We start from the raw sequence: 27,720 nt of genomic DNA on the forward strand, positions 1-27,720 counted from the left end.
GTTGGAAGTCAGAGAGTGATTTGGCTTTTAGGCTACCTGGTATGTGCAATTGCTTGTCTTGTCCTGCCTGAATGTGCAAGCCTGGCTTTTGGTGGTGAACTTTTCACCTTTTCAGCTGCTTGTCTGGAGATTAGGCAAAGGTGAGCAAATATCTGAGAACAGAAGAACAAAGGGGGCAAAACAAAAATGTTGTCACCCTTGGCCTGCCAAGTCAGGGACTAAGTGACCAACCTACCCAGGCTTCCAAGTACTGAGAAAGCTAGACTTATGTGCTTTGCTGTCTTCTCTAGGTCAACTAAGCATAAGGAAGAGTTCTAAGTTTGCATGGCAGGTGACTTTTGGGGGCCTGAGAGCCAGTTTAAAATATAAATTTAATGATGCTTTTCTAATCACCTTGTCAACCCAACAGCCCCATGGAAAGGGCAGAATGTCCAAACTATATTGACTTCCAAATTGGGGATTTTATTTCTTTTGAGAAAATGTTAAATAAAGTCTACTTTTAAAAAAAAGTCCAATAACAAGATATAGAAAGGAAACTTCTCACCAACACTCAGACTATCTCCCCCAAGCTCTGGAAACAGTTCTTTCAGGAGAGTAATTCAACTTCCTAAGGAATTCACTTCAATATTTCTCTTCGGGTCCTTTCAGAAGATAGTTAACTTTTGAGATCTTCTCATAGATTCTTCACAGATGGTAGTTAGCTCCCTCAGTCCCATTCTCTCACAAGAATGACAGTTAAAAACTGTCCCACCTGAGTTAACACTGTGTCTTTTTACTCAGGAGAAGATGGAATTAATTAATTTTCTTGATACTTCAGCCCTTCTGCCATAACAATTAACTGTCAGGTCACCAAGATTCTCTTTGCTCTTAAAGATACATTAAGAGTATCCATGGAGTCTCTGAGACTGTTTTCAAAGCCGGTATTACATAGACTGTCTAAGGATAAAATGAGCTTATGTTCATAAAGGACTCGACAGACTTTAAAATTCTCTATAAATGTGTGTTAATTGTTATTACTGACTATCTTCTGTCCTGTTGCCAGGGCAGATCACAACCCTTACATACTTTGTGCATTGACACACACAACCATCCCCTGGTGGTCAACCTTCTGGTGATAAGCTTGACTATAATTAGCTAGACTGCTCCTAGCTACCCGAGACATAATCTGGGATCTAAGCCTTGTCACCTTACTGGACCTACCAGAACGGGGGCTGTGCTGGCATAGCACAGTATGTGGCATAGTATTCTTAACAAGCTTTGAGTTTCTTGGCACCACGGAGAAATATGCTGTTTTGAACTTCAGGTCTTGAGGTTATCGGGAGGATATAAACTGGACTTACTCCTTACCTACATCCACCCTGGAGGAATGAAGTAAGGAGAAAGGAAAGAAGAAACAGGAAGGAGAAAGGAGGATGGGCAGAGGTAGAGTGAGTAACCAGAGAAGGCAGGGTATCTCTGAGCAGTTTCAAAAGTAAGTCATTCAAATGATGGCCAATGAGAAGACAATGATTTGCTTTTCAGATATGAAAACTGGCTAAGACCAGTCTTCTGCTCACTACACACCAGAAGAAGATAGTCAGTAATAACAATTAACTGACATTTATAGAGAACTTTAAAGTTTGTCGGGTCCTTTATGAGCATAAGCTCATTTTATCCTTATAACATGTGTAGATAGATGCCTACAGTTGTTATTATTCTTATTCTACAGAGGAGGAAACTGAGGCTCAGAGAAGTCAAACAGCTCATAAGGCTCAGAAGTGGGATCAGAAACCAGATCTCCATGACCCCAAGGCCAGCCCTAGAGCCACAACCTCGACTCTGCTCCCCAACTCTTACAGCAAGAGAGTCAATAGAACTTACCGTGGGCCTCTGTTGGACCATATGATGATGATGATGATGATGATGATGATGATGATGATGATGATGATGAAACCACTTGCATTTATATAGCACCTTCGGGTCTTGCAAAATTCTTGACAAATTTCATCTTATCTTCACGACAGCCCTGGGAGGGAGGCGCTATTATTATTGAAATCGCTTTGGAAGGTCTCAGTTTCCTCAACTATAAAATGAGAGGACCTTGCCTACCTAGTTCTTTCCACTAGGTTTCAAAGAAAATTTGTTTGTGGATTAACTCTGAGAGCAGGAGGCCAAACACAAATATTCTTCAACAGATGACCTCACCTCCTATTTCCTCAGATTGAGAGTCCACCATGAGTGAGCTCCCTTATCTTCTCTCAGTGTCATCTTCCATCTCTCTACCTTAACTGGGGCCCCACACTGAGGCTCATCCCTTCCCTTTGTGTCTTTGATCCTAGCCCCTTTGCTTTCCTGCAGTACTTATTCCCTCGTGCACTCCACTCCCATCATCTTCAACCTTTTTTTTCTCTACTGGTTCCTTCTATTCTACCTAAAAAATCATCAGATCTTCAAATATGCCAAAAACAAAAACAAAACAAAAAAACATAAAAAACCTTTTCTTAAATTATCTACCTTCTCATATTTGGCATTCTATAAATCCTTCCCTATTCATTGCTTAACTTCTACAATAGAAAAAAAAATCATGCCTTTGATGTGATTTGGAGTGCTGGGAACCCCAAAATGTCAGGGTACAGGGCAAGTCTGCCTGGAAAGAATTCAAGCAGTCAAGCCTTCTTCCAGTCAGAGTAGTGAGGTTTATTATAATGCCAACAGAGCAGGCTAGATTCCTAATGGATCTGGGGGTGAGATTGTTACTTACATACAAAAAAAAAAGAGTGAGAAGATCCCAATGGGATTAAGGATTGGTAAATAACCTGGGGTGGCCCAGGTGCCCAGTGAAAGGAGTTAAATTGGGGCAGCTAGGTGGTGCAGTGAGGCCCTGGAGTCAGGAGGATCTGAGTTCAAATCCAGCCTCAGACACTTAACACTTACTAGCCATGTGACCTTGGGTAAGTCACTTAACCCCAACTGCCCCTCCAAAAATAAAAAAAGGAGTTAAATGGTCTAGGGTGGGTAAAGAGGACTGTGAAAGGAGTATTAAGTGGTCTGGGATGGGGACTGTTGAGTATCTAGGTGGGCTGGGATGGGCCAGATGCCTTGGGCAAGAGGATGGTGATCTGAGATGCTAAATGTGTGGGGAAATTCAGGGACTGGGTTACTTTCAAAGATACTGTCTTTTCCTTTTAGGGGTCCAGGTCCCATCACACCATCCAGTTTTGGCTACTGTCCACATCATTTTACTAAATGGGCACCTTATGGCATCCTAATCTTCAAATACAGTGGCCAATCACTACTCCTCTTTCTCCTGAACCTCTCTCTTCAGTGTCAGGGTCCCAAACATTGACTGCAAGGGTCCTATAACCCTTGACACAGGTACATCTAACAAAATAGAGAAGGGAAGAAAATAAGGATTGGGAAAGACTTCCTGTAGAAGATGGGATTTGGAGGAAGGTAGATGAAGGGATGAACAGAGATGAAGGAGAACATTCCAGGTGTCAGGGACCTTGTGAAATAGAGCTGTTATTTTCCTAGCTTTTTGGAGTATTTTATTTCTGAGACTTAAAAAAATTTATATCACCACCCAATGCATAGGGCTCTCTCAGGGACACATACTCCAGATACACAGGGAAAGTCACCCAGGGAACTAGACTCCCTGGAGCTGTACTGCTCAGCCACAAAGAGGTCACACTTGGTTACCTGGCTGCCTGGATCTCCCTCTTCCCCAAATACACAACTCAGCCACCACTGAACTGATAAACCAGAAATCAGAATTCAGCCCAGTCTCCTTCTTTTCATTTGTGGCCTGTAACAGCAAATACCTCAGAGAGGAACAGAGGCAGATACCCTTGAAAGGACTTTTGGTAGCAATGGCAACCTTGATGTTTTACAAAGTCACTGTCCTCCTTCATTTTCCTGGAGGAGGGAGGAGGAGGAGGAGGATGAGGGGAGGAGGGGGAGGAAGAAGAAGGGGAGGAGGGGAGGAGGAGGAGGAGGAAGGGGAGGAGGGGGGGAGAAGGAGGAAGGAAAGAGGAAGGTTTCATGTAAGATTTTTACTTCTTATTTTCATATTTCCAGCATTTTTTTATGTTGACAGTTATTACTTATAATAAAAATTTTACTTACAAGTATATATCACTACCGCACTCAAACACCTTCAATTGTTACCTGTTACTCACCAGATAAAATAGCAACTCTTCAGCCCACCATTCAAGACCCTTCCAATCTGACTTCAGGGCATTCCCCATCGTTTTCTCTGAATTCCAGCTAAACTGGATTCCTTGTTTATTCCTGATTTTGTCCAGTCCCCTTTTATCTCTGCTTTTGTCTATTCTGTCCCCCCAAGTATTTAAGAGAATCCGCTTATCTCCTAAAATCTTTCCTTTCTAAGGCCAGGCTTGAGGATCACCTTTTCCAAGATTTCCCTGATCTTCCCCGGGTGAAAGTCATTCCATCTGTCTCCACCGTCTTAGACCCCTCTAATTGCCCTTCTGCTTGAGATAGCCCGAAGTCATGGGGCTGGATTTTCAGTCAGAAGCTGCTGTCTTGGATTTCGCCTCAGGCTTGAGCTCTGTGACCCTGGGTCAGGCACTTCATTTCCCACTTTCTTCATCTCTAAAACGAGGATAGCCATAGCACCTATCATAGGGTTATTGTGAGATCAAATGAGATGTTTGTAAGTCACCTTGTAAAGGCTGAAATGCCAGAGAATATTAGCTTTACCTTTCTCATTTATATTATAATCATTTGTGTACCCGACAAGGATCTATACACCCCCCGGTAGGGAAAAGACTCCCCTTTCTTTTTCAGTTTTGTGTCCTTATACCGCACACTTGCCTTGCACACAATCATTAATCAAATAGATCATTGTTTAAATTACTCAGTCTAGTGGAGTGCACAGAGAGCCAGCCTTTGGGTCAGGAAGGCCTAGGTTTAAGCCCTGCTGTTGACACATGGAGACCTAGTAATCCTGAGCAAGTCACAACCTGGCAGAGCCTCAGGCAACTCCAGATCTGAGCTTGTACATTGCAGAGAAGGTGCTGACATGCTTTGGGAGATGGAGATCCTGCCAGAGAGCTCCCAACGTGAGATCACAGATCTGATAGATAGGAAGGAAGGAAGGAAAGAAAGAAGAAGAAAAGAGAAAGAAAGGGAGGATGGGGGAAAGAAAGAAAAGGAAAGAAAAAGGGAAAGGAAGGAGAAAGAGAAAGAGGAAAAAAAGAAAGAAAGAAAGAAAGAAAGAAAGAAAGAAAGAAAGAAAGAAAGAAAGAAAGAAAGAAAGAAAGAAAGAAAGAAAGAAAGAAAGAAAGAAAGAAAGAAAGAAGAAAGAAAGAAAGAAAGAAAGAAAGAAAGAAAAAGGAAAGAAGGAAGGAAAAAAGAGAGAGAAAGGAAAAAAGGGGAAAAGAAAGAAAGAAGAAAAGAAGGAAAAAAGGAAGGAAGAAGAGAGGAAGAAAAGAGGAAGGATAGCTTGGTAAATTTTCAGACTTAAAGGAAACCTCATGAGCCTGTTTATTTTTGTGCACATATTTTTTTTCTCCACCCCAGCTCCTACCCCCCACCTCTTTCAGACACACAGGCAAAAGATTCATTTAAACCAGTACCTTTCACCTGGTTCTGATATTTTTAAGATCTGAAGCTATAAATTGTGTCATTAATGCATCTGCTTTTTTCTTCCTCTCTTCCAAACCACCAGATTATAAGGAGTCTTTCTTTCTTGCTTTCATTGTTTTGGGGTAGTGGGGTAATGTCCCACGTGGGGGAGAGTAGATACGATTTCCCCTCAGCATGTTCTCCTGGGATGAGCACTGCCTGTAATTTTCTGATCCTTAATCAGGTTACGGGCAGCAGTCCTCGATTTGGACCTCACAGTATGGAGAGGGGCAGGAGCCAGCTCACCAGCTCCTGGGTTTTAATTGTCCCGTTCATCCCAGGACCTTCCTGTCAGGAGAGAATAGTCATCCTTGTACATGTGCTATTATGTGAAGGAAACAATGAAATTCCCTAACAATAGCAGAGAGGAAATGTTAGGGAGCCCAGAAACATGGAAATTTGCAGATAATTCCCGGCTTGCTTTGTGGCACAGACCCCAAGAAGGCTCTTTTTTCTTTAGGCTTGACTGGGGGATGAACCTTGACAAATGCTATTGCTTCAGAGCACGTCACCGGTCCCCAACACCCAAGAATGCTGCTGTACCAACAGCTGAGTTTGAACTGTAGGCATCAGGAGACCAGGGAGAAAAGGTAGAATGAACTGGCCCAAGTCAAAGTCTTCAGCACCAGTCTTTACTCCCCCTAGAATTCTGCAAGTGAACCTACTCATTAAAGACTGAGTCAACCACCAATAGATTACAATCTTACAATAACACTATTTTTTTCTTCCAGAAAGGCACACCCCACCTCATGATTCATTCAACTTCTGGGCTTTGTTTGCCTTTTTTTCTGCTCATTTCCTGAGTTCTCCCAACTGCCAGACTCTGCTTTGACTGCTGTTGTTGAGAGAGAAAGCTCATTTCCAGTTAATTCTGGTGTTCATCATGCCAGGGTGTACCAACAACCTGCTACTTGGGGGTCGAGGGTTTTCCTAATCAGAAGAAACTCAGAGGATCAGTACTAGATGTGTCTAGCAAAGCCCAGATTTAAGAGCTGAAAAGCAAGGTCAATGACCAGAGACCCAAAGGATGAAAGCAACTAGAGTCACATTTTGCCTCAATAGGAGGGGAAAAAAATATGTATGTTTATAAATATATTTACAATTAGAGCTTTCCCAAAGCAGAGTGGGCTGCCCTAAGAGACAGAGACATAGAGACAGAGACTCAGGGAGAGCTTCCGCCATCTTGAAGCAGATGATGAATGATGTTTTTATCAGTGATCCTGTAGATTAGGAACATGGACCATTTAGACAGTCTGGTGAAGCCCACAGACCTTTTCTCTGAATGATATTTTTAAGTGCATAAAGTAAAATACATGGAAGTACAAAGGAAACCAATTACCCTGAAATAGTTCTCAAAATATTTGTAAAATCAAATCCAGAGACCCCCAAGTTAAGGACTGTTGCAGAGGAAATTTCTGTTTCAGGGAGGGTCAGATTAGAGCACCTCTGAAGTATCTTCCAGTCCTAGATGCCATGAAAAATGTAGTGGACAGAGTAAATGACCGGGAGACAGAGTTGTAGTTGTTGAGTCATTTGTAGTTGTATCCAACTCACTGTGACTCCATTTGGAGTTTTCTTGGCAAAGATACTGGAGTGGTTTGTCATTCCTTCTCCAGCTCATTTTACAGATGAGGAAACTGAGGCAAATAAAGTTAAGTGACTTGCCCAGGGTCACACAGCTAAGTAAGTAGGAGAATTGGAATCCCTGTGCTCTGCTTTCAAAGCTAATTCTCTTTTCACTGTACCATACTTCCTCAGGTAGCAGGGATGATGTTGGCAAGGGGAGGGGGATAATCAGAATGAGATACATACTCTTTCCTCAAGGTGGGTGTTCACAATCTAGTTGGAAAGATAGAATATTAATCAATCAATCAACAAGCATTTATTAAGTCCCTACCATGTGCCATGGACTGTGCTAGCCATGGGGATACAGAAACAATAGATGCAACTGTCCCTACTCTAAAAGAGCTTTCATTCTCATGGGGGAAGGCAAGATATACGCAAACGTAACCAAGACAGCAGATGTGCAGAGCTGCCCAGTCTGCTTTGGGTCAACCACCTTAGGCTAGGGGGCTTACCTAGATGAGCTTGACCCTGGACCTCCAGCTTTCTCTGCTTGTATTCCTTCCCTGAGCATGGATGGTCAAAAGCTAATCTCAAGATGGTCATATCCGGGAGGCAATCCTTCGAGTTCAAAAGGTTGTCTGTGTCGCAGGAGAAAATGAGCCCTGCCAATAAGGCCAAGGAAATAGAACCTTCCTCTGGGGCTCTAGGAAAGAGAGAGACAAACAGAGACAGAGACAGAGCTTCTGCCATCTTGAAGCAAATGATGAATGATGTCTTGTCAGGGATCCTGTAGATTAGAAACATGGACCATTTAGACAGTCTGCATATACCTCTATGCATCCTTAGCATATGATATAATTAATATAATAATAGAATTTATATAGCACTTCTGGGGAAGGGAAAGGAGAGGGGTTAAGTATTTATTAGGCAACCAATAAGTATCAGGCACTGTGCTACATGTTTTATAAATATTATCTCATTTGGCTCTCACAACAGCACTGTGGGATCGGTGCTATTATGATCCCTTTATTTTACAGATGAGGAAACAGAGGCAGACAGTAGTTAAGTGACTTGTCCAGGGTCACACAACTAATGGGGGGGGAGAGGAACAGAGAGAGACAGAGGGAGGGGGGGGAGAGAGAGAGGGAGAGACAGAGAGAGACAGAGAGGGAGGCAAGATTTCGACTCAGATCTTCCTGGCTCCAAGTTCAGTGCCTTGTCCCCTGTCCTAGCTATCTCTTCATGTATACAGCATATATAGTCATGTATGTTCATGCACATATATATCTATATCTCTTTAATGCATGACCCCCGCTACATATGCACACATACCTCGCTGCTCTGATACTTTGAAGGATGTGCACACTCCATCCAAAAGTATGGATCATGAGGCAGGATTTCAAGCTTCAAGTGGTTTCTAGTCCCTCCTCTGACATATTCCAGTTGTTCGAGCCTGGCTAAGTCATGTCAGTGCTCTAATCAATTCTTTAAGATTATAATTGTAGAGAAGGTGCTGAACTGCAGGGAGGATTTCCTCATCTGGGAATTCCCTATACCAGTGAAATCATGGGCCCAATCTCTGTCTGTCTCTCTGTCTCTTTCTCTCTGTCTGTCTCTTTTTCTCTGTCTCTCTCTCTGTCTGTCTCTCTCTGTCTCTCTTTCTGTGTCTCTATATCTCTGTCTCTCTCTGCCTATCTCCCACCTGCCAATCTATCCATCTATCTGTATATTTGTTATATTATCTATATCTATCTACATCTGCCTATCTATCTACCCATCCATCTATCCATATGCACACACTCAGATACTCAAGTCGTTCTGTGAGCTCTTCAGTTTGGAGTTGCTTCCCATTATGGAGAGTACCTGCCTGTCAGTGTGATGGCTGTGACTTGTTCATGTCCTGAAACTTCTCCACAGGAGCCGCTGGCGTCAGCCAGTCACCAAGCATTTATTCAATATCTATACCACGTGTCAGGCACTGTGCTAGGCAATGACAATACAAAGAAAGACAAAAGACAGTCCCTGCCCTGGAGGAGCTCCCCCGCCCCATGACCTTTCACTTTTCCCGGCTGTGTAAGGCACCATCACCTGCCCAGCCCTCCTTTGGAGCCTTTATCCCTGCTCTGCCTTGGAGTTCCTCACTGAGGCAGCCCCCTGCTCACACCCACCATCTCCTAACTTCTCTTCTTGACAGACATTGTCTGAAAACTAAGTGATGTTAGCTGGTTAAACTGATAGTGGGGCACTGATCAATAGTATTGATGACATTGAGAGATAATCTTTTTTTGTTTTTTTGGAGGGCAATTGGGGTTAAGTGACTTGCCCAAGGTCACACAGCTAGTTTTTGTGTTAAGTGTGAGACAGGACTTGAACCCAGGTCCTCCTGACTCCAGGGCCGGTGCTCTATTCACTGCACCACCGAATCGCCCCAGACATTGAGAGATATTCACTGGAAATTTATACTGGTGAGAAAACGCTAGAATAGGGGCTCAATAATAGCATTTATGTAGTTACTTAAGGTTTTCAATGCAGCTTAAAAATATGATTTTTATATATTTCATCCTCACAACAACCCTGGGAGGTAAGTGCTATTATTATCCCCATTTTATTAATAAGAAAACTAAGTCAGACAGAGGCTAAGGGACTTACTTTCCCAGGATCACAAAGCTAGACTCAGGGCCAGTTCTCAGTCCCCTGGGCCATCTAGCTGCCTCCAACTGATTGCATTAGAAAGACACTCCCAATCCCTTAAGGTTACCCCTCGGACCTTAAAGGGAAGGTGTAGCTAAATGTCCCCTGGGGCCCTGACTCCCCAGTGTGAGTGTGAATTGGGATAAGAATCCCCTTTCCATTGACTACATTTGCTTTACAGAAATTTTTCCTCCTGTATTCATGACTGGCTCCTCAACCCAGACAGCTATTTACATAAAACCGGAGCAACCATATCCCTTTAAGCCATTATGAATATCAGAGATTATTTTTCCCTTCTTTTCAATTGCCTGCCTAACTTGGAAATGTCAGAATGCAGCTGGTAGAGCCGGGAACCGAGAAGCAAAATGTCAAACCCAGAGACCTCACTCACTGTTCTGGTAATATTTGCCAGTGTTTTGGAACCTGCCCTGTATGGAGTCCAGACACAGAAGGGTTCCTTGTTAATGGTGAGGTTCTCCACATGATTCTCTTCCCAGATGATGATCCACACATCTCTTTCAGCCCCGGAGCGCAGCTTTTTCCTCAAAATATATAGCAGTGCTTAGGACTTTGGGGTAACATTCACATTGGAAAATCAAAATGAGTGCCCTTAAGTCCTGTATCCAGAGCTAGAGGGGACCAGAGACGCCATGGCGTCTAACCCTATAATTTTAAAATGGAAGAAACTAAGATCCGTGGAGATTACGTAACTTGCCCAGGGTCACACAGCCAAGCAAGTAGGAGAATTGGAATCCCTGTCCTCTGCTTTCAAAGCTAATTCTCTTTTCACTGTACCATACTTCCTCAGGTAGTAAGGATGATGTTGGCAGGGGATAATCAGAATGAGATATATACCCCTTCCTCAGGGTGGGTGTTCACAATCTAGCTGGAAAGATAGAATATTAATCAATCAATCTACAAGCATTTATTAAGTCCCTACCATGTGCCATGGACTGTGCTAGCCATGGGGATACAGAAACAATAGATGCAACTGTCCCTACTCTAAAAGAGCTTTCATTCTCATGGGGGAAGGCAAGATATACGCAAACGTAACCAAGACAGCAGATGTGCAGAGCTGCCCAGTCTGCTTTGGGTCAACCACCTTAGGCTAGGGGGCTTACCTAGATGAGCTTGACCCTGGACCTCCAGCTTTCTCTGCTTGTATTCCTTCCCTGAGCATGAATGGCCAAAAGCTAATCTCAAGACGGTTATATCCAGGCTTGGAGGCAATCCTTTGAGTTCAAAAGGTTGTTTTAGCAGCCATATAACATGCTTTATGTTTTCTTGGCTTTAATTCCCAACCTCCCAACAGAGAATAGCAGTAGTTCTTGCTGCTACTTAAAGTCTTTTGTCAACGTACTTTGAGAGTTTTTTTGTGCTAAACATTTCTTTTGTGTATAGGAAATAAATGACTGCTGTATATAGTGGCTCATACCTGCTACTAGGAAAGGCTAATGGATCACCTGGGTTTGGGAGTTCTGAGATTCAGCAGGTTGAGAGCCAATTGGGCACCTGCACCAAGTTCAGCACCAGTATGGTGACTCCATCAGGAGTGCAGGAACAAACCAAATCGAAAACAGAGCAGGGCAAAGCTTCCATGACAATCAGCAGTGGTCCATAAGCGGCCACTAAGCTTCCAATCTGGGCAAGATAGGAAGACAAGGAAGGAAGGAAGGAAGGAAGGAAGGAAGGAAGGAAGGAAGGAAGGAAGGAAGGAAGGAGGGAAGGAAAAAAGAGAAAGGAAGAAAGAGAGAGGGGAGGAAGGAAGGAAGGAAGGGAGGAAGGGAGGAAGGAAGGAAGGAAGGAAGGAAGGAAGGAAGGAAGGAAGGAAGGGAGGGAGGGAGGGAGGGAGGAAGGAAAGAAAGAAGGAAGAAAAGAAGGAAGGAAGGAAATAGCTGTCCCATACATGATACATTGAATATCTTTCTACTGCTCCTTCTTTTGGGAGACCTCAGACATGAACCAAATCTAAGCTTTAAGTAATTTCCCTCCAGGATGCTTGGGGAGGGGTAGAACAAGCCAAAATGTGTGAGAAAAGGAGGCCACTCTCTCTTCTAGACTGTTTGACTCTCCCAGGACTGAATGTGGTCACCAAGTGCATGGATCCAATGAGATGGGCCATTTAAGAGAGAGAAAGAGGGCTCAACACCCCAAACCCCTGGAGTCCAACAGTAATTGTAAGTGTTAGACACTGTGAAAAACCAACTAGCATTGCTCGGTAGAATATTATCACTGCAAAATTTATGGAATAATTAATTTTAGGGAAATTCAGAGAAGGAAAAGAGTTCTGTAGGTTGAACATGATCAGAGAAAGATTCACTAAGAAAATGGGAATCGAGTTGGACCTTAAGACAATGGTAGGATTTTAACACAGAAAGGATGAGGACGGCATTCCTACAAGGAGAATAGCTTGAACAAAGGTGTGGAGGTGAAAATGCACAAAAGCATCCTCAGGAGACCATGATGTAATGTAGCCAGAGTTGTATAGGGTTGTGTAGGACAGACCAATGTGACCTCTCCAATCTCATGTATGGGATTGTCATAGAGAAAAATTCGAACTCCTTGAGGCTGTTTAACAATGGGAAAAAAAAAAAGAACCATATTATTCTTCAACTCAGAAGAAAAATAAAGCATTGTGCTGAGATAAGGCACTTGTGCACATAAGGCAAGACTTTTGTCATTTCCAAGATTTAAATTTTTTTGAGATTGAATTATGGATTACCATCCACCAGAGACTCATTTGTAACACTTGCAACTTAATGTCACAAATCAATACTGATGTGCTTGGAAAAAAACTTCAGGGCATTAACATATCTCTCTAAGCATCCAGGTAAAAGGTATTCATTGTGGCAGTAGCTATAGGTGATATCCTTGGTCCAGGCTCCAGACAGCAAATATTCCTCCAGATGCATTTATAATGGTTTAAGGACAAATGACTGGTAGTAGAAAATGAAGATTCCTATTACAAGGGATTTTCTGTTTCTTTTAAATAGCTGCACAGACTCAGAGGAGACTTGTCTCTTTCAATGTTATCTCTTAAGGGAAAGATCAGAACACTGGATATGGTCCTTATTGTTACTTTGCCATTTACAAACCTTTCATTTCTTCACTTATGAGAAAGACTGCAGATAATCTTTTCATCCCTACTGACAAAGCTTCCCTTCTCTTCCTGCCTCCATAGAAAAGGTCAGTCTTTAAAAAGAAGCCTGGAGCCTAGGGGGAACAAGCGTGATGTTTGACAGACAGAATAAAATTGCTTAAATTATATTTAGGAGGAGGAGGTGAAGAGAAGAGAGGCTATGGCATAATAAGAAGAGACTAGAGACAATGTTTAATGTTCATTTGGAATGGGAATCTAGGCATCGCGTATGGAATAAATGCTCCCCCAAGCTTTGCCTCAAGGACAGACTTCGTTCCTGGAAGCAGATGAGTTCGTCCTCCACCCTGACACATCTGTCACCACTGTCCGTCAGGGCTCAATATAGCAAGCATCCAGGTCACTGGACCTCTTCACTCCCATCTTATCTCTTCCTCTTAAACCAGACGACTACCCGTGACTCACCATTAATTATCTCAAGTGCTCCTGTTTTGTTGCTAGGAAGCATATTACTGCATTCGCAGGCTCTGTGAGTTCACATATCTCCTCCTCCCCAACTCTCATGTGTCCATGTGGTGCAAAAGCATTATCACAGATGGTTTCTCATGACAAGTAGCATTCTGTGTTAAGCCGGAAAGAGAGACAGAAAAGATTTGTTCCATCTCTAGACACCAGACTATGGAAATGCTGGTGAACCATGATGGAAGGGAGGAGAAGAGAACAGAGCAAACATTTATTAAATGCCTATTATAATTACAAACATTTTTGATGGGGAATCTGTAATGCAGTCAAATAAAAAGAACACGGGTAAACCTCTTAATAGAAGTGGTTCTACTCCCCGAGGACATCAGAAGCATCCTCTTGAGCCTGATTTCTTATCTATTAATCAATCAATCTATCTATCTATCTGTCTATATGTCTATCCATTCATCCATTCATTCATTTATCTATTTCTTCATTCATTTGTGTGTGCATGAGTTTGTGTGTTCATTTATTTCTTTATCTATTTATTTATTCATTTATTTATTTTTGAGCCTGATTTCTAGAATAGCTGGTTTCAGGCTTCTGGGGAATTATTATACAATTCAAAATATTAGTCATGCAAGCTTTTCCTTCATTAAACGTGCCCCCCCCCCAAAAAAAAATAAAGGAAGATGGTGAAGGCAGTGTGTGTGGTGAGAACAAGGAGAGAGACGTAATTGGAGCAGCATCCTTGGTTGGGTTTAATTTTTTAAGAAAAAAAAGAAAGAAAAGAGCCCATTGAGAATTATTGGAACATCTTTTAAAAAATGCAGAGTTCAGAACTAAAGGCCAGAAAGAAGCTCAGAGAAGCAGGACAGCTTTGAAAGCTACGGGTTGAATTTATTATATGCTTAAAAAGACAAGCAAGCTGGGACGGCTAGGTGGCGCAGTAAATAGAGCACCGGCCCTAGAGTCAGGAGGACCTGAGTTCAAATCCGGCCTCAGACACTTATCACAAAAACTAGCTGTGTGACCTTGGGCAAGTCACAACCCCAACTGCCCTCCAAAAAGCAAAAAATAATAATAATAATTAAAAAAAAAAGAAAAGCAAGCTGTACATAATAGAGCTCTCCTGTCTTGTATACAGTCCTCTTGTTTTGTGCTACTGTGAATATGGGTGGAAATGCCCATTGTATTTAATGTTTGTTAAAATTAGAATAAAAATAAATTTTAAAAAAGAGAAAATTATCCATAGTGAATTCTTTTCCTTCAAATAATATCCCCCTTTGAGGGACCTGAGGATGGAAATCAAGTCCCAGAATGGTTCCCAGTTCAAAGCTACTTTTTTTCTTTCTCCCTGGGCCTGAACTCTGGGAAAAGCTAGATCTGGAGGATGTGGTTGGAACCAGCCTGGCAGTGTCTTCCAAGAGCTTCCTGTCTGTTCTCCAGTGATACAGATAGAAGATCCCAGGCTTGTGCAAACCTCCTGAGGAAAGTCATCAGTCAGTCAGTCAACCAGCATTTATTATGTGCTTAACCAGGTCCTATGCTAAGTGCTGGGGGTACCAAGAAAGGCAACAACATAGTTCCTGCCTTCAAGGAGCTCTTATTCTAAGGGAGGAGACAATATGCAAAAGGTTGAATGTAAAAGAGATGTACTCTGAGCTAAGGTGGTAGACCTCATCGTTCTAGGTTTGGGCCAAACCAAACACATTGACCGGCTATTGATAAGTAGATGGCTTTGCTAAAATGGTATTGCCTTTGACGCCAGTTACCATGTTTTGGATCTTCAGGGTTTGGGACAGCTAAAATCTGTGATCATTCCATATGGCGAAAGCATATAAAAAAGACCTATGTTCCCCAAGTACAAAAACTGTTATAGTAGCTCCTTCCATGGTAGCAAAGAATTGGAAACTCAGGGGATGACTATCAATTGGGGAATGACCAAACAAGTTATGGCATATGAATGTGATGGAATACTATGGTGCTGTAAGAAACGATGAAGGTGATGGTTTCAGAAAAACCTGAGAAGACTTAGATGAACTGATTCAGAATGACATGAGCAGAACCAGGAAAACAATTTATACGATAACAATAATATTGTGAGGAAAATCAGCTCTGAAAGACTTGGGAACTCTGATCAACACAATGCCCAACCACAATTCCAGAGGACTTAGAATGAAACATGCAATTCACCTTCATATAGAGATGATGGACTCAGAGTACAGATCTGAGTACAGATTCTTTCCCTTCTTTTTTTTAGGGAGATGGGAGGAGGGCAGTTGGGTTGGGTGGAGGTAGGATGTGGCCAATATGGTAATTTGTTTTGCGTGATTATACATATTTGAAACTAACTTTGTTTCTCTTGCCTTCTCAATGAGTGAGGGAGGGGAGAGGGGGCATTTGGAACTAAAAATTAAATTAAAAAGAAAGACCTGTGTTCAAATACTGCCTATGACATTTACTAACCATATGCTCCAAGGTGAGTCATTTAAAACTCTGACTGAAGCTCATTTGTTTCTTTAATGGGTTTCACAATCAATTTGAGATTTCAAGGAATAACCCTTTGTTTACAAGGTATCTAAGAGTCTTCTTTCCACAGAATATGGGCATGCCCAACTGGCACCACACAGTTTAGGCTTCAGAGGGGTTTCCTCTTGGTAGTTGCCTAAGAATCGGTCACCCCTCCCTCTGGTCCACAGAGGAGGAGAGTTTCTCTCTCCCTTGTTCCTCACCCCTGAAGGAACTGATGGTGATGATTTCCTTGGGGCAACTCCAGCTGGAGGCAATGAGGACCAAAAAGAAGTCCTTCTGGGGGTCAGCCCACTAATCCATATGATTCCTGAGTTTTAGGTGTGGGATTGGGGTAGATGGGTATTTATTATTTTTCTAGTGCTATAGACTCAAAAGTGAATTTCAGCTGAAATTTACCTGTATCACATTCCCTGACTCAATCTTTATGAAACTTTGTGGAACAAAATCAAATTATGGTATTTAAGTGCTAAGTATAAGTAAAAATTATGTCCCTGCCTTGGTCCCAAGGGATCTCTCTGTCTCTGAAAGGCTGAGTCAGTGATGATAGGCAGTCCACAATAAGAGGGCTTCTTTTCCAGCCATGATGTGTTTATACATTGAGCACCTATCATGGGCTGAATTCTATGCTAGGCATTGTGAAGAAGGATAGGATAGAGAAAGCTCTAACAATTGGTGTGTAGGGAAAGGTCTAGAGTATGACCTGAAGAGTGCCTGTACTTTTCTATCTTAGAGGCATCTCAGTGGAGAATGAAGTCAGGAAGACCCGAGTTCAAATTTTGCCGAAGATGCTTACTAGCTGTGTGACCCTGGGCAAGTCACTTAACTTCTGTTTGTCTCAGTTTCCTCATCTATAAAATGGGCATAAAAACAGCACCTGCCTCCCAGAATGAGATAATTGTTAAACACTTGGCACATAGTAAGCACTTTATAAATGTTAGGTATTATATTATTAGTGTAACAAAGAAGCAGTATTACAAAAAAGGTTATCCTTGTGAATTCCTTTCTTTGAGGGGGTGGGGGGGGAGGGGGAAGCATGGGGAAGGGAGGAGAGAGGTCTGGACTTGGGATTTAATTGCTATACGGAAGCCTGTGTAGAAATCCTCTTCAAAGCATCCAACTAGCAATTATCCATAACTTAGTTAACAAGCATTTAAGTACATAATAATATAATGATATATAATTAATTACATTAATTTGATAAACAGATACAAATCTAAATTCATTAATTAAACCAGCATATATATATGCATACATACCTATATGTACATACATGTATATGAGAAACCACATATATGTGTGTGCCCTTACACACATACACATACACATACACATACACATACACATACACATACACATACACATACACATACACATACACCCAGTAGATTGTAACTTCCTGGAAGGCAGCAATTGCTTCATTTTTGTCTGTTTACCACACCTAGAGCAATGCTTGGCAAATAGTAGGCGTTTAATGTGTTTGTTGAACTGAATACATCTACTACTTTATCTGGTATGATTTAGGCTTCAGAATTAAAGGCCGAGACTGTCTTTTCTAAAAATTCTGCTCTCTCTCTAGGTCTAACAGATTTTTCTGAGCCCAGAAACTACTTAAGTGTTTTGTGATGGTGTCACTGGAGCTGGAGGAATGCATATACTAAATGAATAAAACTGATCTTTTGGTTTTCAGCAAAGGTCTTCACTAAAAACTAAGAAATTTAGTTGTTTTTCTTGCTATTCTGTATTCCCGTTATCTATTGTAACGAATGCTTTCCAGTAGAATTATTATTTGTATATAAAAATTAATTTCCAGGAAGTATTCTTCATTTGTGGGCTATCCCTATTAATCAGAGGGGGGAGAAATCCTTACACTTTAATTACTTTCCATTGTCCTCATTTGTTTCAAAAGCAGGATGTGTTGTCAGGCAAAACTTTTAATAATTAATGTCTCCTTCATCTAAGTCTGCATTCCTACCCAATAAAAAACAACTCTTTGAGAAGAACCAGAGGACTCTGGAGCCGGCCACTTCTAGTGTGTCTGCACTGAGACTGACCAGACCGCCAGCCTTGCTCAGGGCACTCTTTGGTCTGGGGGCAGGGGGGGGGGAGGGAAGGGAAAAGAGAACTTCATACACTTTGGGAGTGAGTAGAATTCCAAAGACATCTCCCTGCACCAGTTATTGGGTCTCTGGAGAAAGGGTGGCTTCATTTGGTGAATGCTGTGGGGTCTGCCTGCCTCAGGTCTCCCCCAAATACAGTCCATTTTCCATTCAATCACTAAAGTGATTTTCCTAAAGAAATCCTGAGTAGATCACACACCTCCTCTCGATGAACTTCACGGTGTCCCCAGAACCTCCAGGACTGAGTACAGGATCTTTTGTCGGTTTTTTAAGCTCTTTAGAATTTGGCCCCTTCCTCCCTTTCCTGTGCCCCTAATCTTGACTCCCCTCCTGCACTTTAGGATACAGTGACATTGGCCTCATGGCTGTTTCTTGAACACAACATTGAATTTCTGACTCCAGGCCTTTTCCCTGGTTGTCTCCCATCCCTCATTTGTTCTCCCTCCTCATCTCTGTTTTTTGGTTTCTGTGGCCTCCTGTAAGACTCACCTCAAAGCCCACCTTCTACAGGCCCAACACTACCCACTGCAGTGTAGTGGATTAACTTCAGGGCCTGAGTGCAAATCCTGCTTCAGACGCCCACTAACTTTGTGACCCTGGACTAGTAACATAACTTTAGTCTGCCTCAGTTTCCTCAACTGTAAAATGGAGATAACAAAAGTACCTCCCTTATAGGGTTGTTGGGAGCATCAAGTGAGATAATATTTGTAAAGTGTTTAGCACAGGGCTTGGTATGTAGTAGGTGCCTAATAAATGATTGTTTCCTTTTCCCCTTCCTCATAGGAAGTCCTTTAGGCCCCTTCTTCCCCTTCTGAGATTAGCTACCAGTTGCATTTTATATATCTTATGTGAGCATGTTGACCTTTAATTTCTGTTTACCTCAGTTTCCTCAGCTGTAAAATGGGGAGAATAAGAGTAATATTTATATTTATAAAGGAAAAACCATAAAGCACTTAGCACCACGTGGGACAATACTAGGCACTACATAAATGCACCATCGTCATTACCCTTACTTTCACGTTATCTTTCTCATTATCATGTGAATTACTTGAGATGAAAGACTGTATTTTTACCTTTCTTTGTATCTGCAGGACTTCGTCCAGCATCTGGCACATGGTAAATCCTTAATAATGCTTGTTGACTGACTGAATGTGAGCTACCTAGTATTATTGGTCCCATTTTGCACATGAGGAAACAGAGGCTGACAAAGGTCTAAGGGACTTATTCAAAGTTACACAATTAATCAATGGCAGAACTGGAGCGTGAGCATTGATTGTTAGTCTATGTCTACATCAGTCATTCCAGGTCCCTTTATCTAATCCAGCCTTGACCTCCACAGAAGAAAGTACAATTATGATGATGCTGATGATGGTGGCACTTCATTTACTATGGGAAAAGCGGAGTTCTGAGTCTAGGCCCACCCCTAGAATAAACGGGAAGGTTGATGGTGAGATCTCCGTTGAATTCAATGTACAGAATCAAAACAGGGAGGGTCCTTAGGGAGCATCTAATTCAGCTCTTTCATTTTACCAGCAAGGAAACCGAGACCCAAGTGGTCAAATGATTCCCTATGGCAGGAGCTACTTCTGCTATGAAGGTGGGGTAGACATTGACACCATCCTTGACTTAATTGGGTCAGGGAACTTAGATGTGGGGACAACTACAAAAGCCTATGAGAAGGCACCGTGCATCTCCAGCTGGTGAAGCCCTTCCTTTCCTTCAAGGCCCAATTCAAGAGCCTTTAACATGAAGCTTTCTCTGATACCCCACCCGCAAATGGCGACCTCTTCCACCTTCAATTTCTCCTACCATTTTGCCTTGTCCTCTCTATTCTACTTAATACACTCTTCTTCGTATAAGGAGAATGTTCCACAACCCTACCTCCATAATTTGTAGGGTCCAGACTTATGATTCAATCAATCAATCAATCAAAGATATGAACTGGGAACTAGTCTTAGACATCTCTATTGAATCCATCAACTAATCTAAGATATTACACTGAGTGAGAACATCCCGGTTAAGTGAGAAAGGGGCTGAATGCTTCCAGCCTTTGGGTGAAATGAAATAATTAGGAAGCCTATTGAGGTTGGTTGTGGAGATTTAGTCATAAAAACCCTATAAGCAGTATTTACTCCAAAGGCATGTGTTACTGGGAAGGAGCCCTGGTTCTGGAGTCAGAGAATTTGGATGAAAATCCCACCTCTAAATGTTTGCTAGCTGAGGGACTTTGGGCAAATCACTTAACCTCCCCAAATCTCATCTTTCTCATCTGTAAAATGGGGTTTTGGACTAGATGGCCTCTGAAGTGCCTTCCAGCTGCAAACATGTTTCTATAATTCTATGAATAAGTAACAGTGAATTTTCAGGCATTGGACACTCTGTAGGGGAGAGTCTTGGAGGCAAAGGATCTTACCTCATGGCCCTCAAATTCCACAAAAAGATCAAAACAAAAGATCAGACCCGGTTTGATCTGTAAGCTACAAAATAAATAAACTTGAATGGTGATGCATTTTTCGATCTATTTTACTGTCATATGAACTATCATGAAGAAAACAATCACATAATTCTGCACAGAAGGTAACATATCTTATTCTTTTGAATGACAACTTTGCTGCAACAAAGAAAGCAGTTTATACAAGAAATCCCAATTGTAATAGAAACAATCACAAATGGAAAATCAACATGCATGAGAGACTTAACTTCTTATTTTAAAGTCAACTCTGTTATGACAAAATGCAGATTTTTTTTTCCCATTAAAATTTATCGAGGTTAAAAATAATAGAGTCATTCCCCAATTGGTAAATGGTCAAAGGCAGTTTTTGGAAAAGAAATCAAAGCTATATGTGGTGATATGAAAAAATGTCTTTAAATCATTATTGATCAGAGAAGTGCAAATTAAACAACTATGAGATACCATCTCACACCTATTAGATTGGCTAAAATGAACAAGAGGAAAATGACAAATGCTGGAGGAGATGTGGGAAAATTGGAACACTTTATATACATTGTTGGTGGAATTGTGAACTGATCTGGGGAGCAATTTGGAACTATGCCCAAAGGACTATAAAATGTGCCACTGTTTCCCAAGGTGACCAGAGAAAAAGGAAAAGAACATGTATGTTTTAAAATATTTGTAGAAATTCTCTTTGTGATGGCAAAGAATTAGAAATTGAGGAGATTGAGGGAATGGCTGAATAAGTTGTGGTACTACTGTGCTGTAAGAAATGATGAGCAGGTTGGTTTTAGAAAAACATGGAAAGGCTTGCATGAAATAATGTGGAGCAAAATAAGCAGAACCAAGGGAATGTTATATGTGGTAACAGCAATGTTGTTGAAAGAGGAACTGAGAATGACTAAGCTGTTCTGAGGAATATGAACGTTCATGTGAGCATTCATAAGGATTTATAGAGGAAAATGCCGCCATCGGCCTCCAGAGAAAGAACAGATATGCAGAAGTATGTACCGTATGGTTTCCCATATGTAACTATATCAAATGTTGGCCTTCTTTAATGTGGAGTTGGGATGGAGGGAGGGAGACAACTTGAAACTCAAGAGGTAAGCCCCCCAAAAAGAGAAATTAGAAAATAATAATAGAATCGATTCCCAGTTGTCTTTGGTAATGGAGAAGGTGAGAAGCTCCCAGATAAACCAAAGTGAAGACGAATCATAAGGGCACAGAGTCTAAAGGGCTTAGGAGTAACTGGGGAATAGTGGAAAATAATCTGGATTAAGAGTCCAAAGGCCTTGGTTCGGATTCTCACTGAAATATTCGTAGTTGTGTGATTTGGGGTAAGACATTTATCCATTATGGGCCTTACTTTCTGGATGTGTTCAATCGCACTTGTGCTGCTTGCTTCAGAGTTGTTATGAGGATGAAATGCGGCCATATATGTAAAGAGGTAAATAAGCACTGGTTATTATTACCTCTGACAGCATGAAACCTCCGAGACACCATTTTTACATTTATTCAATCTGAGGCATTGATTGCCACTCTAAAAAATGCCTTCCAACACAGCAACAAGGCGTTCAGGGGTTAGATTGTGAACGAGCATCCTTATTCATAATCACATTTCCTGGGCATTTTCTTTTTAAGTGACACTAGTATTTGTTTTTTAGTGAGAAGGTAGCAGATAGAAAGACTAGAGTGAATCAGGAAATCTTGTGGTCAGATCCTACATCTGTCATCCTGGGTGAATAATTTTAAGTCAGTCATGATTTTTCTTTTTCTTTTTGCTTTTTGGAGGGCAATTGGGGTTAAGTGACTTGCCCAAGGTCACACAGCTAGTTTTTGTGTTAAGTATCTGAGGCTGGATTTGAATTCAGGTCCTCCTGACTCCAGGGCCTGTGCTCTCTTCACTGTACCACCTAGCCACCCCAAGTCATGATTTTTCAATGTCCCAATCTGCTCTCTGAGGTTATAAATTCTAAACAAATTGTAAATCTGCTTTAGTGAAGGGAAGTTTTAAGCTCGAAGTTGCCTATATTGATGAAATAGTAGGTCTGATCACATGTGTGCACTCACTTTTACATACTAAGGGGTCTGTTATTAGAAACTTTGAAGGCCAACCCTGTCTCTCTGTCTTCCTCCTCCCTGCTGTCTGCTCTGCATGTCCTCAGTACATAGCTCAGCCTTGCAAGAAGAGCAGTCATGAGAGTCTTAGACATAGGCGTGCACAGAGCCTAGGGGTAAGAGGAAGGGCCATGTGTGTGTGCACACGTGTGTGTATGTGTGTACTGGGCACTAAACACGGGCACTATACATACCTGTGAGCTTCATTACCATCTAATTACCAAATTCCTCCATGTCCTAAACCTTTTAAGGACTGTTGTGTTGTGGCAGTGATTAATTTTCTTTCCCCCTTTTCTTCATGTTATTACACTGGATTTTCAGAGATAGAAGGGTTTACAAATTTAATTAAATGGGGCTCCCATGGAATTTTTGTGCTGTAGCATCTTCAGAGCCAAATGCAATTCCATTAAAAAAAAAACAATCACAAAATTCTGCAAAGACATTAACTAGGGTAGGGTTTGGCTTCCTATACCCTAGAATGTTGGGAAGGGATGCTTCTGCCCTCCATTGTTCAGTGACTACTTCTCCTCTCCCCATCACTTTGCCCCTAAAAGTTCTTGGACCTCCTACTTGCTGGGACCCTGTCCCACGCTCAAACCTTAGACTATCACCCCAAAGACCTTGTCCCTGTGCTGCTACTTGATCGGGGCCTATCTTGCCTGCCTCCATCAATCCCTATGGAGGTGTGGGCTGGACTTGTTAGGGGACAGATTACCCTTTCTGTCAGTCAGACTGTAACCATTGTCAGGCTGTCCTCAGAACCACTCTCCTCACCCCTGTAAAATGATTCTTACCTCAAATTAAGGCTATGTTTATTTTATACTCAATTGAGAAAACGTCTGATGAATGGAGACCTTGGGAAGCAGCCAACTTAGTTGGTAAGGCAAGGCATTCTGACTCAGAAGACAAATTTGGTTTCAGTCCCAGCTCTGATAACTGCCTGGGCAATTCTCTTAGAATTTTAGTTCCTTTATCTGCAAAAAGTGGGGATAACAATATTTGCAATTTCCAAAGGTAGTGACAGTGGTGAGGAAAGGGTTTTGTGAAACTGAAAGGTCACATATATGTATGTGTGTATGTGTATAAACTATTATTAGAGTAGGCCCTCAATAAATATTTGTTTAATGTAACCACAGTTCTTACTGAGGCTAAAGATAGTTTGCCCCAGGCTGGTTGGAAAGTTGGCAAAGTTTGGATTTAAGGTTCTGCCTTTCCTTCTAGGTGGATAGAGTGCCAGGTATGGAGTATAGAAGACTCATCTTTCTGAATTCAAATCTGGACTCAGACACTTACTAGCTATGTAGCCCTGGGTGAGTCACTTTACCCTGTTTGCCTCAGTTTCCCCATCCATAAAATGAGCTGGAGAAGGAAATGGCAAACAACTCCAGTATCTTTGCCAAGAAAACCCCAAATGGGGCCATGAAGTGTCAGACACAACTGAAAAACAACAAACCCACAACTCTCTTTCATGATCTGAGGGTCTGCCCTCCCAGGTTAGCTGACCACACTCCTTCTTCCCTCATCCCAAGTCATTCATAGGGCAGTCTTGACTAGGCTTTCTCTCTCCTGCTTTGAAATGTATTTGTCCTTAGGATGTCATGCTTGACCAAGGTGAAGATCAGCCAATCAGCTCAATTCATCACCAGGACTCTCTCTCTTCCCTCCCCAGATAACTTGGTCGTTGGGAATTCAACGTCTCTGGCTTTCTTTGTTTCTTATATAAATCAAAATAATAATTTTAGAGGCAGGGACTTCAAACAGTTTAGGAAAGGAGGGGCCCACCTGGGCAGACTTTTGAAGATTCTTGCAGAGGCTGCAAGACCAGTTCACCTTTATTCCACATTCTGTCCACTGTCCTTTAGGGGACAGTCATGGGGCCTGAGTGGTATATATATTGCAAAATGAACTTTGCACAAGAGAACAATTCATATGGTGAATCCAATATATTTCCATTTGTTACCCTCACTGGACTATTGGTAGAACTTTCCTACTTTATATACAACCTCTGAGAGTTACCATATGAGGCACTGCACTAGACATAGAGTCAGGAAAAGCCAGGTTCAAATCCTGTCTGCTACTTACTAGCTGTGAGACTTTTTGGAAAAGCATTCAGTCTCTCTGTGACTCAGTGTATTCATATATGAAATGATAGCATTAGACTCTGTAGTTCCAAAGATCCCTTCCCGTTCCAAATACATGATCCTATGAATATTTATTGGCTGGAAAGTTCTATATAGATGCATCATGTGTCACACGTTCTCTACCAAAAGCGTATCAATAAATGGTTTGTTTGTTTTTTTAAGTGACTGGGTTTTATTTAGGAGAACTTTTTTCTTTCTCTTTTAAAATTTGCTATCATAAGAGAAGGTTGTCCAAGAGGGAGTAAGAGAAGGGATATATAAGGAATATAGGTGATGTAAAAATATTTATAAAATTGTATTTTAAGAAAAAGTCAGCGACAATTCTATCATATGATGTGTGCTGCTACTAGCCCTATGATTTCTGCTCACACACTTCCAGTGCCCAGGCTTCGGGACTGTTGTGAACTGGGGCAAACCTGACTATTGTGACCCTAGCCTCGCTGGGAAGAGAAGATCTCCCTTCTGGAAGTCTAGCTAGATAGCTGGAATTGGTTTATTTCCACTGGCAGCCCTGATTCTGCCATCAGTATGGGCCAGTCTTCAGTCTCTCCATACCTACTGACTCAAAGTTTATGCTGCTTACAAACATTCCCACATCTCCCCTATCCTTAAAAATCCCTCACTATATCCTACTATGCCAATCAACTATTGTCTGAGATTCCCCCTCTGCTGAGCTAAACCTGAAAAAGCCATGCACACTTACTGCTTCCACTCCGTCTCCTTTCACTCCTTGATTCTCCGAGTCTGGCTTCTGAGTTCATCGTTCAACTGAAACTGCCCTCCCCAAAGTTACCAGTCATCTTTTAATTTGCCAGATTGAACAGCCTGTTCTCTACACCAATCCTTCTTGCCCTCTTGATTAAATTCGACACTCATGCTGTCAATCACTCCCTTAGATACTCTCTCCTACAGTTTCCATGACCCTGCATGCCCTACCTTCTCCCAGACTGAGGCTTTATCTTCATTCAAATCACCCCTGGTAACTGTGGATGTTGCCCATGCCTCTCTCCTGGACCCTCTTCTTTTTTCTCTATACTCTCTTACTTGGTGATTTTATAATCTCTTGTGTTTTCAACTATTATCTTTTTGTAGATGATTCCATAGTTTCTATCTATATTTCTATAATATCTACTGCCTGTTGGATAGTTCAAACTGGATGTCCAATAGTCATCTCAAACTCAACATATCCAAAATGGAACTTTTTGTCTTTCCCAAAAGATCTCCCCTTCCAGACTCCCTGCTCCTGTCAAGCACACCACCACTGTTGGAATCACCAAAGCTCGCCACCATGGCATCATCTTCAACCCCTCTCTCTTGTTCATCCTACATTTCCAATTAGTTGACAAGCCTTGAAATTTCTTTCTCTATAATATCTCTGTCAAGTAAGTCTCCTTTCCACCCTAGCTCAGTCCCTAATCACCTATTGCCTGGACTACTGAAATAATCTTTTTTGGTTTTTTTTAGTAACTTTTAATTTTTTTCCCCAGTTACATGTAAAGACAATTTTCAGCATTCATTTTTTAAAAATTTTGAGTTCCAAATTTTTTCTCTCCTTTGCTCACTTTCCCCCTCCCTGATACAGTAAGCAATTTGATATCGATTATACATGTTGTCATGCAAAACATATTATCATATTAGCCATGTAGTGAAAAAAGACACAAAGGAAAAAATAATGTGAGAAATAATATGCTTCAATCTATATTCAGACTCCATCAGTTCTTTCTCTGGAGGTGGATAGCATTTTTCATCCATTTCATCCATTGGAATTGTCTTGGGTCATTGTATTGGTGAGAAGAGTGAAGTCTTTCACCACTATTTTCTTAGGTATTCTCCCTACCTTAAATGTCTCCCCTCTAATCCATCCTCCACTCAGCTGCCAAAAAGATCTTCATAAAAGTTCAAGCCTGACCAGGGCCATTGAAAGAATGGAATGAGGGTGCAAATTATCAGCCCAACTGTCTGGAAGGGGACAGCAGATTCAGAGCCCAACTTTGTTGCACCTATTTTTGTGTTTCTTGGTAGTACCATTATTTGCCTATTGTTTTTGATACCCATTGTAAATGGGGTGAATTTCAAAGAAAATAATGATACAGAAAATGCTGCCAATTATTAGCCAATATGGACTCCTCTAATCAACAAAGGGATCACTACTTATTGTGAATTAAGTATAATTATATTTAACTTAATGCTTAACTATATTATATAATTATTATATAATTACATAATTAGCTATATTATATAATCATTAATTATATTTAATTCTTAACCACATATACACACACATATATATTTCACATTTAATGGACTCTGAATAAATGACTTGTGATCATGTGCTATTCTAAGCATTTCCAAGTATTTCTGACTCTACAAATATTTGCTTCTTCACTTTGCTAGCCGGATCATTCAACGTCATCTCATTATGCACAGATGCAACTTTCCTGAACTGATTCTTTTTAGAATATAGCCTTTTGTGAATAAAACTTTAATTTGGGATTTAGGGGTACAATTTTATATTATTAACATCAAGTATATATTTTAAATCTTTATTTATTCTTTAATTATAAAAAGTTAAATGGAATCCTCTCCTCAACTCTTTCTGACAAAATTTCTCACCCTATAGCCCTGGCTCTGATCAGGTCTCAAACCTTGATTCAAGTCCAACAATTCCCTAATACCTCTAGGAGCAGGTATAAAGTCCTTTGTTTGGCATTTAAAGCTTGTCATAGCCGTGGTTTCAGTCTTCTCACCGCTGTCTACTCCTGTTTGCTGTTCCTCACACACAACTCTCCAGCTCCCTTCTTTTGGCCATTGCCATGACCAGAGCATAAAATGCTCAGCATACCTGGCTTCGTTAAAGATTCATCTCCAATCGTGCCTCATCCAGGAGCTGTTTCCTGATCACCATAGCTGGCT

This window comes from Petaurus breviceps, unplaced genomic scaffold, assembly GCF_028583685.1.
Source record: "Petaurus breviceps papuanus isolate PSGF00001 unplaced genomic scaffold, PetGlider_PUasm1.0 688, whole genome shotgun sequence".
Lineage (NCBI taxonomy): Eukaryota > Metazoa > Chordata > Mammalia > Diprotodontia > Petauridae > Petaurus > Petaurus breviceps.